At 35.0% G+C, this 13,489-nt stretch overlaps 1 long non-coding RNA gene across 1 annotated transcript; it reads right to left on the reverse strand.

Annotated features, from left to right (window-relative positions):
• Positions 1-6,555: 6,555 nt before the first annotated feature.
• LOC118481205 lies at positions 6,556-10,770 on the reverse strand. The gene is made up of 3 exons (XR_004864842.1): positions 10,642-10,770; positions 7,945-8,011; positions 6,556-6,632 (listed from the first exon to the last, which is right to left on the reverse strand). It is a non-coding gene; the product is annotated as an uncharacterized LOC118481205 (long non-coding RNA).
• Between the last annotated feature and the right edge of the window lie 2,719 nt (positions 10,771-13,489).

The following is a 13,489-nucleotide window of genomic DNA, read 5'->3' on the forward strand; positions in this document are numbered from 1 at the left end:
AGTAGAAATAGAACTTTCATGTCATAAATTTGTTGCAAATCTATTGCCTATGAAATTAGCTGAGTTTGATGTTGTGTTAGGAATGGATTGGTTAATAACCAACCATGCTCAAATCATTTGTGATCGGAACTCTATAGAAATTCAAGCACCTACTGGAGAGGTAATTAAGATTTCAGGAGATAAACCTCGGAAGCCATTAAAGTTCATATCAGTAATGAAAGTTACTAATTATGAACGGAAACAAGGAATAGTATATATGATTTCAGTAATCATTTGTACTAAAGGAAAAGAACTTAAGGAAATCCCTGTAGTCTCAGAATACCCAGATGTATTTCCAGACGATTTACCTGGATTGCCACCAGATAGAGAGGTAGAATTTAGAATTCATCTAATTCCAGGAACTACACCGATAGCTAAGGCACCGTATCGATTAGCTCCTACCGAAATGCTAGAATTAAAGAAGCAATTAGATGAATTACTAAGCAAAGGATTTATACAACCTAGTTCATCCCCTTGGGGTGCACCAGTGTTGTTTGTGAAAAAGAAAGATGGATCAATGAGAATGTGTATTGATTATAGAGAATTGAATAAGGTTACAATTAAGAATCGATACCCATTACCTAGGATTGATGATCTTTTCGATCAATTACAAGGAGCTAGGTATTTCTCTAAAATAGACTTAAGATCCGGATACCATCAGTTGAAAGTACAAGAAGAGGACATACCTAAAACTGCTTTCAGAACTAGGTATGGTCATTATGAATTTACAGTCATGCCCTTCGGATTAACCAATGCCCCAGCTGCATTCATGGACATGATGAACAGAATCTGTAAACCATATTTGGATAAATTTGTGATCGTGTTCATTGACGATATACTCATTTATTCCAAAAGTCAAGTCGAGCATTGCCAGCACTTGCATGCACTCTTAACTTTGTTAAGAAAAGAAAAGTTGTACGCTAAATTCTCGAAGTGTGAATTTTGGCTACAAGAAGTGCAATTCTTAGGACACATGGTAAATCACGAAGGTATTCACGTAGATCCTGCTAAAATAGAAGCCATTACCAACTGGAAGGTTCCACAAACTGCAATGGAAATTAGAAGTTTTATAGATTTAGCCGGTTATTATAGACGGTTTATTAAGGATTTTTCCAAGATAGCTGTACCATTAACTAAGCTAACCTGTAAAGCCATTAAGTTCGAATGGGGACCAAAACAAGAAGAAGCTTTCCGAATCCTAAAACAGAAATTAACCAATGCGCCAATCTTAGCCTTACCAGAAGGAACAGAAGATTTTGAAGTATATTGCGATGCTTCAAAATTAGGATACGGATGTGTGTTAATGCAACGCAAGAAGGTAATTGCATATGCCTCCAGACAATTGAAAAAGCATGAAGAAAACTATACGACTCATGATTTAGAATTAGGAGCTATAGTTTTTGCCCTTAAGATTTGGAGACATTACCTATATGGGAGTAAGTTTATTGTTTATACAGATCACAAGAGTTTAAGGTATATATTCGGGCAAAAAGAGTTAAACATGAGGCAAAGAAGGTGGATGGAAGTCTTGAGTGATTACGACTGTGATATTCAATATCACGAAGGAAAAGCCAACGTAGTAGCAGATTCCTTAAGTCGTAAGTATCATGAAAAACAAAGGCGAGTCCGTGCTCTTAGAATAAATCTACAAGTAGATTTACGAGAACAAGTGAAGGAAATCCAGAAAATGGCAATCAAGGACGATGCCGAAGGAATGAAAGGTTACCTAAAAGAATTGGAACAAGGAAATGATGGAATTTGGAAATTCCACAAAAGCAGAATTTGGGTACCTAAACAAGGAAATTTAAGATCAAAAATTTTAGAAGAAGCTCATAAATCTAGGTATACGATACACCCAGGAAACAATAAGATGTATCAAGATTTAAGAAAGAATTTCTGGTGGATAGGAATGAAGAAGGATATAGCTGAATACGTATCTAAGTGTTTAACCTGTTCACAAGTTAAAGCCGAACACCAGAAACCCTCAGGTTTACTACAACAGTTAGAAATGCCTGTATGGAAATGGGAACTCATAACAATGGACTTTGTTACTAAGTTACCCAAAACCAGAAAAGGTAATGATGCAATTTGGGTAATCGTGGATCGATTAACCAAATCAGCTCATTTTCTACCAATAAAAGAAACCTTTAGCATGGAAAGATTAGCCAAGTTGTATGTGGATGAAATAGTATCCTTACATGGAGTCCCGCTCTCCATTGTATCGGATAGAGATAGTCGTTTCACTTCCCGATTTTGGACAAGTTTCCAAGAATCAATGGGAACCCGACTCAATCTGAGTACTGCATATCATCCACAAACCGACGGACAAAGTGAAAGGACGATCCAAACTCTAGAAGACATGCTCCGAGCATGTGTAATTGACTTTGGAGGTAATTGGGATAACCATTTACCATTAATTGAATTCTCCTATAACAATAGTTATCACTCAAGTATTGAAGCCGCTCCATTCGAGGCACTGTATGGACGCAAATGCAGAACGCCTGTATGTTGGGCGGAAATAGGAGAAAGTCAATTATCAGGTCCAGAAATTGTGCAAGAAACCACAGACAAGATAAATCAAATCAAGGAAAGATTGAAAACAGCCAGAGATCGCCAGAAGAGCTATGCAGACAATCGTCGCAAACCACTTGAATTCCAAATAGGAGACAAAGTACTACTTAAAGTATCTCCTTGGAAAGGCTTGTAAGATTCGGTAAGAAAGGGAAACTGAGTCCCCGATATGTTGGACCATTTCCAGTGATTCAACGAATCGGACCAGTTGCTTATCACTTACAGCTACCAGAAGAACTAGCAGGAGTACATGATGTATTTCATGTATCCAATCTCAAGAAATGTTTATCAGATGAATCTCTAGTAGTACCTCTTCAAGACATAGAGGTAAATGAGAAGCTGAAATTCATAGAAAAACCTTTACAAATAGAAGACAGGAAAATCAAGTTTCTCAAACACAAGCGACTCGTATTGGTGAAAGTCAAATGGAATTCCAAGAGAGGACCAGAATACACTTGGGAACTGGAATCCGAAATGAAGCGCAAGTATCCTCATCTATTTCAGTGAATCTCGAGGACGAGATTTTTCTTAAGGTGGGGAGAATGTAACAACTATTATTAAAATCAATAATTAGAATGATAATTAGTCAATAAGGAAACCCTAATTGAAACACCCAAGTAATTCTGCACTAACCCTAAAATTTTCGAAACAATCAGAATCAGGATCAGGGCCCCTAAAACTCATTGGGGGGGGGGGGGGGGTAAAACCCTACTCGGTAAAATCTAAACAGTTTGCTGTCAAAAACTTAAAATTACGCGAAACCAACTCAGCCAAGCTACTGGGACACAAAGCAAACCTAGGGTAGACTAGGGCCTGTCGCGCCACGCGACAGGAACAGGAGGACCCCTCGCGTGGCGCGAGGGGGGTGATTTTCTAACTATAAATAGTAGGCTGTGGGACTGGAACTTCTGCGTTGATTTGACGTTTAAATTCCAAATTCAATTCGAGTTATGATAGAAATAGTCTGAAAACACACACTAATATCGAATCGCTGCCGCGGAACAGGGTAATTACTCGATCGCTATTACGATTCATTTTCCGGGATCAATATCTCCAAAGAATGTCTAAGTGCCGCCCACATTGGGTTATACTTTGTCGTTTGTCGATAATTCGATAAATGAGTTGAAGTATTATACTTTGTCGTTTGTCGTTAATTCGATAAATGAGTTGAAGTATTGCACTTTGTCATTCATTGTGAGAATTTGATCTCGTGAGTTATCGTAACTGCTGTATTGATCACTAACCCTGTTTTGTGTGCATTATTGTTGAAATTAGGTTAACCGGGCTAAAATCATATTCTGTCAGTACTAAATCTGCAATGTGAGTTATTCTTCTTTTATAAACTCTTTTCTCACAGCTTGTGAGTTGTTAACAGTTTTTACAATACTCCAAATTATTTTCAGAATTATAACTTACAGTGATTAAGTTTATGTAATCACCAAATTACAGCCGGTATGTGGGGTATTGTGCACATTACTTGATAATCTTCACCATTGGGGCAGCCATTGGGTGATATGACCATAATCACAGACACCATTGGACATGTGGGCCAATGGGTCGAGTGGTAAAGTACTGTGGGTAGATTGGTTGATATCAGAAACATTGTAAAAGATCTTACCACTGTGAATTATAATAAATGTGTCATTTTCCAATAACTAGAATAATTCACTCAGTATTTCCCCGCTGACAAAATCTTTTTCAAACATGTTTCAGGTGATCTGCTGTAATTCAGGAAAAATGCAGGGGAAGCATTTCAAGCTTAAGATAGTGGCTCAATATAAAATAAAGAAATATGTTTTATCAGTAAAATCTTATTATTGTAAATTATCGGGGTTTATCCTGAATTGTGAAATAAAATAATCAGGAAAAGTTTTAACTTAGCCGATCCTGTAAATAAATTTTCCGCTGCTAAACTCATAATCAATCAAGTACCGCAGGATTTCTGTCCCGCGGCTCCTGGAACGGGTCAAACCGAGCCGGGGGCCGTGACAATCCCGTAGTTTCATCTCTTACTCGTGTCATTATTGAAATGTATGTATATTTACATAGCATCAAGGCACCCCTTGTTATGTTTGGAATAATTTATTTTTGTGTTTGAAGTTCATTTGACCTTGACCGTAGTCTAAGGCTACATTCGTTTTCTTTTTGAACTATTCTTCCGACTGTATGACTTCTTACGTCTTTTACACGTCGGTTTGTTCTCTGCTTACCGTTACCCAGTTTGTACCTATATTTCTTTACAGCCCGTTACCCGGGTCTTTTTATCTTAATGTTTTTTTTGTAAGGATTTAATTAATAACGTGTTACTTGGATGGTTACTCATACCCAAGTTTCTAAATCTGCATTTAACGATACTTTCTTATTCGCACTGGCGTCTAAATCTGCATTTAACGATACTTTCTTATTCGCAATGGCGAATAACACGTATCATTCATTTAGTTTTCCTTGAGGATATTTTCAGCCCAAGTCTTAATTTCTCATTCTTAGCCTTAATCCATTGTCTACTTGTTGCCCAACGTTATCTTAATGAAATTTTAATACGTGTACCTGTGATACTCACCCCAATGGGCTTTCTCTCAACTCGTTAATCTTTTCTTTCTTTGCCGTTATCATGGTGACATTGTAGCCTTTCCGTTATTTCGGGTTAATCGACTTCAGTAGCCTTTCCGACTTTCCCATAGATCCTTTCGCGTATCTCCTCAGTCATGAGGGATACCGTATCGTCGCCAACTATGGTTGACATCATCCTCTTATAATAATAACTAATATTAATTCATTTCATTTTATTATTCCATGTCCTTGTATGGAATTTGCCCACATCGTTTATCAATATAATCGATGTTTCTACATGTTTTTATTTGGCTTGGCCCAGTCTATAACCTTGTCTTTGCTATTTACTTCTATTGCAAATTCTGGGTTCGAGTGTACACACACTCTTTCCCATTATGATACTTATCTTTCTTTGCATTCCGGGTTCGAGTGTACGCGCACTCCTTCCCATTGCAACATTTATCGATATTACTTTTACCTCGGTTTCACATACTCACCCTTATTTATATATTCTTTTTACATAATTCATTTATTTCATTAATCAAGTATGCCTATATGCAACTATCATTCATTATGTGAATCGTTGCATTCTACTTGTCTTATCGTAATTTAAAACGTGTACTTGATTGGCACTTCGTTATCTCAAGTCATAACTTGATTTAGGTTCTTTGCTAGCATGTTCTTCGTCATGCTTCCGAACCTTTTGCCATTTGAATCGTTTAACCCCTGACATCTTAAGACACGGTCATCATCTCATTCGAACATTTCCAATTTATTATTAATCTTACTATTCGATGTTTCCCGTACTGTTATATACGAGACATTCAAATATACTTACTTTACAAATACTTATTTTATATTCAATCTATGATTAGGATTCATACTACCTAATCATCTTTTACCGACATCAGACATCTCAATTCTGAAATGTTTATATCCATTGTCAAACATTTTGTTCCATTATCGTTTGCATATTTTATTTTGATTTAGCCAAATTTGTAACTTGCTTAAACCATTTATGTTTAGTGCACTTTTCGGGTTTGAGTGTATTAACACGCTCTTCCCATGCACATCAACTCGAATTCCTTTTTCTAACAATCTAATATAATCTACTAAATAACTAATTCTTACCGGATGATTGATCAAGCTTGAACCGAACACGCTTTGTTGACAACCTTGAGCTCTGATTACCAACTTGTAACACTCGTCTTATAATTTCATTTTATAACCATAAAATACGGACTTTTTAAATTCGAAATACATGACCAACAAAAGTTTAGTTAATAACTAAGATGTACGTCATTATAGAATTTAAACATAGTCGACTAACTAGATTAAAATGTTCAACATTCAAAAGAGTTTACAAAACAACATGTTTTAAAACTAGATTAGATTAGCGCGGAAGCATTCAAAAATTGTGTTCGGTTCTTGATTCCCTTGCTTGATCAACATCCACAACAAACGAGCATCACCTATGGTCAAAACCACAATAATCGTTAGTTTTGACGTGTTAATATTAAGTAAAAACGAGTTCTATTGCTTAAATAATGAAAAACAAACAATTTAACTGCCAAACTGTGAGCCACGGTTCAGGACTATGGCCCACGGTTCGCCCAGCTCAAAACAGAATTGCCAGACTGTGAGCCACGGTTCAGGACTGTGGCCCACGGTTCGCCCAGCTCAGCCTTCTTATATTAATTTTTTTTTTTGCTTAATTCCCCATAACTTTTTATTTACATATCCGTTTTAGCCGATTCTTTTTCCTATATGTCCGTATTAAAATTACGGATCTAACCATATAAATTTCACTTAACGAAACTCGTATTATGAATGAACGGCCCACAAAACCCTTGTTTCGATTATTCGACCCATTAACTATGTGTGCAAATTGTTTGTCAATTTATTCTTTGGCATTTTAATCTTATTTACCCATTCCCCGGGCTTGAAATTCTTGGTGTATCCGTACCATTACATGGCTTCACGCTCGTATTTGAGTTTCATACTTGTTTTCTATATATTCAAGCATTGCTACATTATGCAATTCTTGCAACTAATTTCTACCATTCGACCCGATAACACGGATTCATAACCTTAACTTAGTATAACCTTTCATTGCTAATATTGCTATCTAGCACTAGCGCAATATGATATTTCCAATTTACTATGCACATGATCATTTTATGAACATGGTTTTGACCCGTTTGGTTGACAAGTGAAATCCTCACCTTATTGTCGAACCAAACTGTTTATAAATAATATTTCGACCTGTTTGAGTGTCGAGTGAACTACGCCACTTCGTTGACACGTCAAACGCATATTCTACATTTCTACATCATTAACACACTAAAATTTAAAAGAATATTCATATTATGACGGGACCAAAGTCACGTACTTGCGTAATTCATCATCATTGGTTTCTAACCACAATTACCCATTCCCGAGCTTGTCTACCTTAGCGTATTACTTCCATTCCATGGTTTACGCTTTTATAACTCAAATTTAACGAGTGACATTTAAGTCACTTCAAGCACTACCATTTCGATCATTATTTTGACCCATTCTTTGTCTAATGAGTTACCTCACTTTATTTACATTCCGACATGACTAATTAAACAATATTACCAATAATCGTACCTAACCAACTATTTTGACCCGTTTGATTTGTCGAGTGAATTTCATCACTTCATAGACTTACCAAACACTTACAATTTCACTATATCAACATTTAGCATAATCACGACTAAGCTTGTCTACACAAATATAAACACAAGACAAGTCGCGTACCTTTAAAGCGCTCCCTTCAAACGTGTATCACCACCGGCTTGTCCGCTTGACGTCCCGGTTTCCTTGCCTATAGAGTTCAACCACGAGTCGTTTAGAACTCTTTTCATATTATATAACGCATAATTCGCCATAATATACAAGTATGCGTTTTAGTTCAAATTTCCAACATTTAGCTTTCTTTTAGACATTTCTACAAACACCTAAAGGGCATATTATACTCTTATACATTTACTAACCAAATAACTACCAAATAACTACCAGCACCGTTTTAAATGCAACGCCACTGTTTCAAAACTTGCATTAATCCCACCGTTGAGCCAATATAAATTAACCGTCACATAGCCATGCAACGCCACCGTTTCAAATGCTTGGACTTAGGCCACACGGGGTGGAAGGTTTATAACGAGTGATGGCCATTTTCAACGAGTGATGGCCACCCCACCCATAAACATCAACGCGTTATATCATCACGGCAGCGGATTTTCGTTATTTTTATCACTCCGTTATTCTTTTGGTTTGTGAGTGTAATTGTTGGTTGGGGGGAAATTGTTGGGTGTGGTGGTGAGTGATGACCACCCCGCCTAAAAAAGATTGTGAGTGATGAAAAAATGGTTGATAACATGGCGAAACTTGATTGATGCTTGTGAGTGATAGATTCTATCACTAGTGAACCACCCCGTGTCCCCTTATCCCACCGATTCATTAAATGCTATCATCTTTACCCCTGAGTCTAACTGTCCAAGTATATTTGAAAACTGAAAGTTATTATTTTTTATACTCCACCGGTGGTAGACACACCGTTATGGAACCGACACAAACATTCATCCACCGACGTGTCTCCCCCACCATCGTTTCACCGCCGTCAGAACCGTTTCTACTCCTATATAACCCTCACACAACCAGAATAACCGCCGGTCATGTATCACCCATCTGAAACCTTGGCAGACTCATGGTGTGAGGGGAGTTGCATTCATAAATCCAGTCACTCAATTTCCAATTAATAAAACTATTCCGCCGCAAAGTAATCTGCCACAAAACCCGAACGTAGTTGGCACCGGCCGGATTCTGCACAAATTTTCAATTTACTCCACCGTCACCGGTTCAACAAGAAGAGACGGCCGATGGTGGTTTTATTAATTGCATAATCTCGCAACAAAAAGTAAATCCATTTGCTGTTCCAAAAGAAAAAGTAAATCTGTTTAATTTTCTCCCTTGCAATCAATTTGATTTAACTGTCCAGAAATCTGTAACCTTTTATCCTTTTTTTAATTTTGGTAGAGTTTTTACCTATTTTTTGACCTTGCATGCAATTTAGTCAAAATAATTTTCCAGATGTAGCATTCCTATGAAAAGGAAATGTTTCATTTGGAGCAAATGATGGAACCGTGGTGGCTGTGCAGGTTCGGTGGTTGTGCTGTGGTGGCGGTGGTTCAATGGTGGTGTTGTGGTGTCGGTGGTGATTTCCTCCAATGCTTTTGAATGGTGGTATTTGGAGATGTGAGAGATGATTTTGAATGGTGGTATTTAGATAACACACGTATTTTTGATGAGTTGTTTGGTGCTTACATCCACTGTTTTACCATTAATCTCTCACCCACTATTTTACCACTCCCAATATGATAATTTTCTCCCTCCCTTTTCCCTTACTGCACAAATTAGATCTCATTTTAATGTCATATCTTAAATCCCAAGTTTTAATAGGTGTATATATTCACTTTAAAAACTCAAAACCATAACATCACTCCTACGAATCAAAAAGTTAACTAACTATTGAAGAATTAAGCAAACCTAATAAACAAATGAGTTAAAATTTCTGATATAAGTTTCACGAAAATAAATAACGCCCCATCATACGCATTTTATAGTAATGATAATTATTATTATTAATCTCAAAACTAAATTACTCTTCCCTTTTTCTTTTATTTTCTATTTATTTATTAAGGTAGAGATGCCAGAAGCAATATTAATAACAGGTTCGTTATAATGTCAAAAGCAGTAAGAGAAATAGTTGCTTCGACAGAGAGATAATATTTGTTGTGTATTTTTAATTCACGTAAATTTTATATTTTTTATAATGCGAGAGAGGTAGAGAAATTCATCTTTATGGTTTTTGATCGATGTGAATTCTTTTGGGCATTTGGGTTTTCTCTATTGTAGCAGAGCGAGTGCCCGTTGCATAAGGTACTAATGTTATCGCTTCAACTTAGTCATTCTTTTCATAAAAAGTTATACGTATCGGTCCGTAACACGCGTGCTTGGTTAAACGTTTTAATATTTATATTTTGTTCGATTTAACGGTCCCGCCGCAACGCGCGAATTCACGTCAACTCGTTTCATACAATTTACAATCAAGTTCATGACTAATTATTTAGCCAAGATTAACATCAATTAGGTAAGTTCATGTCGAATTTTCACATCAATAAATCTGAAATTACTTCATCAAACTCAAAATACACTAGAATGATAATCATAATCCTAGTGTTTGACATGTTTCTACAAAACCCACTAAACACCTATATTGGTGATTATGGATTTTCATAGTGATGAACATAATTCAACGAACTAATGGCTAGGGTTTATTCCTAGGCATGATTTCAACCCAAATTCACCCAAACAACTATCATGCAAGCTTAATTTCGAATCATAAGTGTTCATCCAGAATTTTAGATGGAACCAAATAATGAAATTTTTACATACCTTATGATCCCTTTACGGAGGTGATCACTAATTTGTGCTTGGTTTTCTATTTGGGCTTGATTTCCCCTTTCAATTTGGTGAATTTTTGTAGTTTTAGGGTTTGAACATGAGAGCCTTTCTTGGCTCTGGTAAAATCGCAGACACACACACACGTATGTGGGTGTTTTGTGTTATTTATTTGTTTTAATTAAAACTTGTTACAATTGCCCATGGTTAGTCCCTCCACATTTATAGGTTTATAATTTGGGCTAATTTACATCAAGCTTTCTTATTGTTTAGCACTTTATGATTAACTAGGATAGTAAATCCTAGTTACATTATTATTCGATAGAACCAATATATACACCATGTGTAAATAATCATCAGTTCCTAATATTTACCTGGTTTATTTTTACCGCTTACGGTATTTTACCCGTTTATTTTCGGTTACTTTAATATAATTAATAAACCCATTTTTTAGGGTGTTACAGGTAGACCCAAACTGACATGGATGAGTAGATAAAGATGATCATTTGTTAGATTTGTACCTCCACTAGGACATATTACATGATAAGAGTTTTTTAGAGAAGTATGACAATGGTTAAGGGATTTTTAGGGAGTTTAGGGAGACGTTTTAGAGAGAGTTATAAGTTTCTTGTACCTTTGCATAGGCGGTCTTGGTGTATCATACATTTTTTAGTTCCTTTTTAGATGACATGTGTTTTTCTTTGTCACACACTCTTTATTTTTGTTCTTTTCTACTACTAATATGTTCTTTATGTTATTTGTATTTCTAAAAAAAAGGATTTGATGAATCAAGCTTCTCCTTGGGAGCCTCTCTATCATCTGGGATAGAGATAAAGCTTGTTATCACCTCTTCCTTCCCAGATCATACCTACATGTAGGACATAACAGAGTGTGTTTTGTTTCTACGCCGGGTTGGTTAGAATTAGAGGTAAGGTTTATCTTCATCTTTACATCGTTGTCTCCTTTTTATATATAAATTTTCTTGATTATTGTTTAAAAAAACGTTAGCCCTCCAGACTCGTGTCACACACTAGAAAAATAAAGACCATACAATTTGACACCAAACGATACATATAATGCACCTAACCCAAGTCCGCACAATGTGTCCAACATTGATGGTTCGTGTCTCCTTTATGTTGGTCATTGATGAGAAAACGTTCATCCTCTAAAGTAAGAAGTACAAATATAGCTAGGATGCAGGGTCAGGATTGTTAAAAAAAGTCAAAAGGTGCTAGTGATATAGGCCAAACTGAAAACGAAGGATCACAAGGTTTTGCCCTAAATTATGAACAAAAAAGGAGTCCTCCCATGCAACATGTGTAGTTCCCTACAAATATACTTTTTTTTTTAATTTAATATACTACTGTATAATCATTAGAAAATACAAGAAGTTTTGAAAGAAAAAGGATTTAATTTTACTTTTATAGTAATTATTAAATATAAAGAAATATACTTTTTTTTTGGATAAAGTAAAGAAATATACTTTAACCACACTTAACACCAACATTAAATTTGGCATATAATTAAACCTAACACAACTACTTAATTAATATAATACATAGGGGGGGAGGGCACTCCCGTTATTTTTCCATGATACAATGGATAACGCGTTGAACTTCCATATTCCCACCCCCACCTAATAGTATAACGCGTTATATATTAACAAAAACATGATTTCATTATTTTTACAACGCGTGATGGTTTTATTTGTGAGTGTAATTGTTGGTTGAGGGGGAATTGTTAGGTGTGGTGGTGAGTGATGACAACCCCCACTAAAAAAGGTTGTGAGTGATGGAAAAATGGTTCCTGAGATGACAAAACATAATTGAATATTGTGAGTGATAAAATTTTATCACTAGTGACCACCCCTAACTAAGCAAAATGTTTATACCAGAAAAAGGAAAAGCTAACTAAAGTTGGTCACGATTATTCTTTATATCACCCAAAACTACATATTTTTTACTTTTTTTTTTTTTGGGCTTTATATTCAAAACATCATAGACTTTTCAAAAAGAAAACTTAGTAGAATCATTGGTGGATTCTAATGTTTTTGAAAGTAATTACATGAACTTAAATTAATTACATGAACTCATATCAATTACATGAACTCATATTAATTTTGTTTTTTTTAAGTCTATAAGTGAAAATATATAAACTCGTAGAAAGTTGCAATAACTTACGTTCGACTATGCTTAGAAGAGTGGAGTCGATTTTGATTACTTCACACTTACTAAATTTGAAAAGATAAATATATTTGAATGGCATATAAAATTGTATATAAAAGTCTGCATTATGCCATTATTGATGTCTTTCTAAAACATTTTAGGAATTTTATCCAAATTATATATTCTTAATGATGAATATTAACTTTATTTTTATAATAATATATAACTTTTTTTATTTTTATTTAATATATTATAATAGTTTATTTTATATTTACTTTTAATAACATATTTTTTACCTTTTTTCCTTTTTAAACCATATATTTCCTTTACCATTTTTTCTAATAATTTTTTTTCTTTTTTTAGAACATATATTAATTTATCGATTAACTTAACTTGAAAGTTTTTAAATAATTTACGTTTATAACTTTTTTTCTAAAAACTTAAGTATATAGTTATGCTTGATTTTTTTCCCGACATTTCGTTATAAGTTTTGTTAAAAATGAAGTTGAACTCATAATAAAGTATTTATTTGGTACCATAAAGCGGTACGATTATAAACTAAATCGCTTTAATGATTTATTTTTCTAAACAACATGATTTATTTTCAAATCACGTTTGTTTTAAATTATCATTTGCTCAGTTTTGCCACAACACGCGACGTCAAAAAAAGCTAGTTT

This window comes from Helianthus annuus, chromosome 8 (genome assembly GCF_002127325.2).
Source record: "Helianthus annuus cultivar XRQ/B chromosome 8, HanXRQr2.0-SUNRISE, whole genome shotgun sequence".
In the NCBI taxonomy this organism is placed as follows: domain Eukaryota; kingdom Viridiplantae; phylum Streptophyta; class Magnoliopsida; order Asterales; family Asteraceae; genus Helianthus; species Helianthus annuus.